This window comes from Alosa alosa, chromosome 3 (assembly GCF_017589495.1).
Source record: "Alosa alosa isolate M-15738 ecotype Scorff River chromosome 3, AALO_Geno_1.1, whole genome shotgun sequence".
Classification (NCBI taxonomy): domain Eukaryota; kingdom Metazoa; phylum Chordata; class Actinopteri; order Clupeiformes; family Clupeidae; genus Alosa; species Alosa alosa.
The window spans coordinates 13,744,287-13,751,028 of NC_063191.1; the positions used below are offsets into that span (position 1 = coordinate 13,744,287).

General features: G+C 48.5%; 1 protein-coding gene across 2 annotated transcripts in view; it reads right to left on the reverse strand.

Moving 5' to 3' along the window:
* Nucleotides 1-6,514, reverse strand: part of klf12b (Kruppel-like factor 12b) — a 55,885-nt gene extending 49,371 nt beyond the window's left edge. For both annotated transcript variants that reach the window (XM_048238935.1, XM_048238934.1), the window contains exon 1: nucleotides 6,322-6,514. The gene's annotated coding sequence lies outside the window, so the exon portion shown is untranslated. The remainder of the gene's footprint in view (nucleotides 1-6,321) is intronic.
* Nucleotides 6,515-6,742: the final 228 nt, after the last annotated feature.

A 6,742-nucleotide genomic window follows, 5' to 3' on the forward strand; every position in this document is an offset into this window, starting at 1 on the left:
CACACACACACACACACACACACACACACACACACACACATATTGTACACACAAACAGCAGCAGGTTTTGTATGAACAAACAAGAGCTGTAAACTAAATCCATAATATTAAGCAAGCAAATGGGAAAGTAATTAGTATTATTACTGTAACCCTGGAAGTGAATTATAGACTGTAATTAAATCATGTATCCTAGTAGTGCGCTAAAATATAAACTCATTATCTGATTCAGTGCTGACATTTTGACACATGGGGGATTTATGACACTGCAAGTAGCACCGAGGCTACAAGCTCTCTCTTCTCTAAATCAGTTATTCTCAGTGCAATAGACTTCTACTGGGGCTTTCCCTCTGTTTCGGCTAAACAGACTCAAATTAAATAGATTCATTCATTTCCTGTTTAAACAAATAAAGGGGTGTATGTGTGTGTATATGTGTGTGTGTGTGTGTGTGTGTGTGTGTGTGTGTGTGTGTGTGTGTATGTGATGTGTGCGTGTGTGTATGTGATGTGTGCATGTGTGTGAATGTGTGTGTGTGTGTGTGTGTATAGGAGAGAGAGAGAGAGAGAGGAGAGAGGGAGGGAGGAGGTCAGGAGTGGCAGAAAAGGAGTGCATTATCATCAGCACAATAACCCACTCCTCAGTTTCCAGGGGCCTGTCACTTCCTGCAGCCCTTAATGGCCAGCTCCTTTAAGCAGCCTCCCTGCCACATCCTCCCCCTAGCCTATCTATCTCTCTCTCTCTCTCTCTCTCTCTCTCTCTCTCTCTCTCTCTCTCTCTCTTGCATTCACTCACTCACTTACTCACTCACTCACTCACACTCAGATGTGTGTGTGTGTGTGTGTGCGTGCACACAAACACGGAAACACACGCACACACACATGTACACATGCATACTCGTAGACACATACACTGACATATAAACACATACACAGTCACACACACATTGATACACATACATGTACAATCATATAGGGTCTCCTTCAGTGTACCCCTGCCCCACATGCTTACAAAAACATACGTACACACAGTAGGTTGGACAATGAAGTCGGGTGGGGGGTTGGGGTTGTCCAGGCAGGTATTGTTATTTGAGGCAGCAGCAGTAGCAGCAGTAGCAGGGCCAATCGCCCGAAGCAGTAGCGGCACTGGAGCTGGTGACCCAGAACCAGGATGTGAATGCCCCCCTCCTGCTGACGAAGTGGGGGCCGGTCTGGTCCTCCCCGGCGTCTCTGTGAGCCACCCAGAGCTCCCCCATGCCCCCAAGGTTCCAAATTGATTCCACATGTTGTTTGCGTAGCTTCCCTAAGCGCTTGACCTTAGACTGGAATCAAAGTTCACGCTGACCGGAGCAGTGGTAGCCAGCTGAAGTGTGCATTGTGTAGACACGTGTGTGTATTTGTGTACGTGAGTGAGTGAGTGTGTGTGTGTGTGTGTGTGTGTGTGTGTGTGTGTGTGTGTGTGTGTGTGTGTGTGGTGTGTGTGTGTGTGTGTGTGTGATGCGAGTGTGTGTGTGTGTGTGTGTGTGTGTTTGGATTGTGGAAGACAAGTTGACGGTGGCGCTCGTGTGGTTTCTGTATAGTTTGGATAAGGCGGGCACTACAGTAGATACCTGAGCCACAGGGCGCGGTGTAAATCATGTCAGGTTAGCGACCAAGCCCTGACAGAAACCACAGAATCTTCTTTTCTTGTTGTCATGACAAAGAACAGACCTCTAAAAGTAATGTTTGTTTTGCAATGTTAAGCCAACACCTCGATGGGGTAAGAAAGAAGTCAGGGAGGGAAAGGCTTCAAAACAGAAGTCTGCTCAAGTGTTGGAGATAAGGGGCCATTTGAGACTGATTACTCAATACCCAAGCAGCTAACGCTTGTGCTTCCCCCCACAGTTGTTATTCTTCCACACACTCAAACACACATACACACACACACACACACACACACACACACAGGTGACAGGGCCCAAGGTGTGTGTATGGGGGGAAAAAAGGGTTGAAAAATCAAAGCGCAGAGCACGGTAATAACAGAGCGCGGTCTAATGACACAGAGGAAGATGGTGGCACTTAAAGGGTGATCAGTCCGCCTCTAAGTGCGAGCTGTGGACTTCTACATCCTGTGCAGAGAAATGCGTCAGAGTTTGCACAATCCTCTCTATCTCTCTCTCTCTCTCTCTCTCTCTCTCTCTCTCTCTCTCTCTCTCTCTCTCTGTCAGTCTCTCTCTTGCTATCTCTTTCTTGGGTGTAGTACACATACACATACACACACAGATAGACCCACACATAAAAACACAAACACACACACACATACACACACTGACAGTCTCTCCAGCACACACTAAACACAGCTTTGGTAAACAAGCCTGGGCTGGACTGCGTAAGGGGTCAAGGGTTGAACACACCAGAGGACATGCCAGAGAACATTTTGTCAACTTAGCAAATGTCCAAATAAGCACAGGGCAAGCAGGGTGGTGACGGACAACCCCCCCCCATAACACGGCCCCCACCAACCCCAGCCTCATCAGCAACCCCACTCCGATCAACACCCCCACCCTCAGGGCCCAGAACTCACCCCAAGACCTTTCATCTACAAGACACCCAGTCATCTACAATACAGAACAGCTCGTCATCGTCGGCACCGCGCGAGCACCGCGCTGCCATTTCTATGATGGTGATGGTGATGATGATGATGATGATGATGATGATGACGATGACACAGGAGATAACAATGGCGATTTCAGCCGTGCGAAGCTGTTTTTCTGATGTTCTGTGTCACGACGCATCCAGGGTGGGGGAATGTCTAAAGATAAGGGACTGGCGTTCGCTATACTCCCAATAAATCAATCATTTAAAAGCATTGTGTCAACACTTGTACAGGGGCTACCTTACATCCTTTTATTGTGCACTTATTACACTGTCACTGCTTTAGTCGGAGGGTTTTAAATTACATTTTTGTATTAAAAAAAACTTCCAAAGGGAAAATTATGTGACTAAGCCTAACAATATGATCTGTAATTAATGAGGAACATGGACAAAGCTCTTGGGATAGCTGCAGATTAAACTGATTTTTTTTCTCTCAGTCATGAATAGATTTATGCTACGTTTACACGTGGCCGGCTATTTTCAAAAACGGACATTTCACCCTCTCTGTTTTCAAAAATAACATCATGCACACCTGTCAGTTTTCAGAAAGGTTTTCCTTTACACTAACCCGGGTATATGCCTTCAAGAGCATGCCAAACCTGTACGTGGCAGTGTAAGGAGAAGCTCAAGCCCATGTTAGCCAATTAGAATCAACAACAGCAACGAATCACTTCCTATTTCTCTTTTGAACTGACTAAAAATCTCCGCCTCATCACATAAATCTCTGTTTGTACCTATTTAGACGCAAACAAACAAACAGAGTTTTCCCAAAAAAACGATCAGCCCGGAGTTTTTAAAATCTCCGTTTGCAGGGGGATAAAACCTCCGTTTGCGTCTAAATGACAGGGTCAAACGCAGAAAATCATCACCAGTTGTATCGCTTTCGTTGTCGTCTAAACAGGGCCTTAGCTTCCTATCACTGTCTCTGCTGAAAAATAACATGAACAGGTAAATCCATTCAACTGCAGACCCATGATGACTGCTGAATCTGCTTGTTTTTGTAAGCTCATGTTTTATGACTGACCAGACTCACACACAAGTCATATGTGTATAAGTGTGTGTGTGTGTGTGTGTGTGTGTGTGTGTGTGTGTGTGTGTGTGTGTGTGTGTGTGTGTGTGTGTGTGTGTGTGTTTGAGTGACTGCTTGACTGCATCTGTGTGTGTCACCCATGGACAACTCCTGTGGCCCGATGAAAGGCTGTTGACTTGACAGCAGCAGCGGAGCCCAGTGACGCCGAGGGCCCGTCGGTGGCCAGAGGCCATGCCCAACACAGATGGGGATGCTCCCCACTCTCCCACAATGCCCCTTGCCTTTGGCCCTGCCCCACAGCATGCTCAAGTCGCGGGAAAATAACCACACACACACACTACTCTCTCTCTCTCTCTCTCTCTCTCTCTCTCTCTCTCTCTCTCTCTCACACACACACACACACAAACACACACACTCACACATCCACACACATGCTTTTCAGGGACATGGCCAGCTGCTCCCAGCCCTATTCGACCCAGCCAGGCCCAGTCCACTTCTCAGACAGCGCCCATCAATTATTGAAAAGCGGCCCTGGCCCACCTGTGCGGCTGGCCGCTACCTGTGTGTGTATGTGTGTGTGTGTGTGTGTGTGTGTGTGTGTGTGCACTCAGCGTTAACCTTGAAAACGTCCATGCCCTCACACCCAGCCCTCACACCATTTCCACAGGTGGCCATAGGAACAGGGCTTTCATAGCGGTGGGAGAGGCCAGCAGGCGCTCTTTAATGGCCTCCACTGAAGCCTCCCAATGAGGCAATAGCCCTGCCTTGTGTGATTGGCTACCCGCATCGAGCCCTCTACCTGCTTGATTGTTATCTGGAAGTCTAGAACAAAATCCCCCCCACTGCCTACATCTCACCCCCCCCCCCCAAATACAGCTCGGGTGGCAGGCAGGGCAAGGCAGCGCAACAGCAGAGGGAAGGAAGTGTTTCTCCCCCCCCCCCCCCCCCCCCGTCTTTTTTCCGTTTCTTTCTTTCCTAAGGATCAATACACTATTACATTTAATCACAGCACTAAATTCATACGATTGCAATGGCTTTCGCCAGAGCTGTCGTCAGAGCATATGGCACTTTAGGACCCTTTTTTCCTTTAATATGTAATAAAACAAGAATTCCTTAAACCTAAGTGAGTAGCATAGGCCATATGTGGTACATACAGTCAGAGCATGTAAAAGCCCTGGTGCATTTAATACCAAGATCCACATGCCAAGACATTCCTCAGCGTGTATTATTTTTTTTTGCCCCCCCCCCCCCCCCACAAAAAAAAAAAAGGGCTGCAGAGGAAGAGGGGGGTCTGTTCAGTCTTAAACACATTCAGAGTGAAAGTTAAACAGGACCTAATCTCCCTGGACTGAATACCCTTGAGCTGCAGGGGGTCGGCTCAGACCCTGGCTGTCACACAGTTAAAGGCAAAGGGTCTTGCCTTGGCACAGGGTAGAGTCGCCGAGGTCAGGACACACTTTCCATGTCACACACACTCACCCACCCCTCCACACACACATAGTACACACACACACACACACACACACACACACACACACACACACACACATACATGCAGAGAGAGACATGCACATACACCTCTACATCATATACTGTGGTAGGCCATATAGTCTCTCCCACACACTTTAATGCTCCACACCCACACACACACACACACACACACACACCACCACCACCACCAGCCTTGGACATACACCCACACACACAGACGTCTACACTCCCCTTACTCCCTACATACAAATGCCATTGCTGTCAGCTTCGTCCAGGTCCACTTTAATTGAAAATAACAGCCACGGTCCAGCCCCCCAGCCCCTCGCCAGAGCGCTGCGCTGGGCTGCGAGTGACAGCCACCCATCAATACCAATGACTATTCCACTGGAAGTGCGAGCGGCGCAGATGACACCCAAGACACCACCCATGCAACACCCGCCCCACCTCCACCCCACGCCTCCCACCCCCTGGTGTCCTTCCCGAGCCACCGGAGCCTCCAAATATTTAACCCGTTGCGCGCAGCTCAGAGAGCGGTCTAATAAACCGCTCTTCCGGTACGACGGAGCATATTACTTGCAGAGGCGCAGACACTGAATACACGTTCGCGTAAACTCGCTCAAAAGACACAGCCAGACCCATATGCCAATGATAAAACTTTTTTTCAGTGACACTGCGGGATGAACAGTAGCTCCTTGCACGCCTGCCCTCTTTCACTCTTTCAGCTCAAAGCGCACCTCACAGACAGACTGTCAATATTTAATTGAGAAAAATGGACTCAAGCCGGCCAACAGAGACAAGTTGATGAAACATGCGGTACAAAAAAGCCGTTGCATTATAGGCCTAAATCACAGGGTTTGTTACTAATGGTTTATGTGGTATGCATCAAGAGCGTTTATAAAATCCTCAGCTCAGAAGCGTAGGCTACAACAAAAGTCCGTTATTGCTGTTTCAGTGTTAAGAACTAACGCGGAGAAACGGAAAACAACTGTCACGATTTCTAAGACCACCTTATCTCACTGACGCGCAGCCGTGAGGACCACCGTATGACTTGTCATCTGGTTTGACACTACAATGACAGCTGAACGAGATGCACAATTGGAATAGACTCACCGACAAACACTCACAAAACACACAAACAAAACAGGAAACACGGCAGAGCAAACCATACAGACCTTGTCAGAAGCTGCAGAGCGGTAAACTGTTTTCCTTATACAGTCCGCTCTCTCTCTCTCTCTCGCTCTCTCTCACTCTCCTGCGCGCGCTCGTTTTCGCTCCCTCTCTCTCTCGCGCTCTCTGACTCCCTCCCTCTATGCCGCTCAGCTGCTCCTCGCAGTTCGCAGGAAATGAATGAGGGCTCACAGAGAACTGTTGTACTTGCAAATGACTTACCACAGTCACATGATCCACTAAATGTAGGGTGGGCCAGTGGGTGGAGGCTTCATAAGCAAGAGAAGACAATATACTCTAAGCTTTAACAGCATGCATCGAATTACACGGGGCCCCTTGCGGGAGGTTTCCGACATGTCTGCTTAAAGCTCTCCGAGCTGCGCCTAGGGTACACAGTGTGTGAGCGGTACCTCCCGGTTTAAAGGG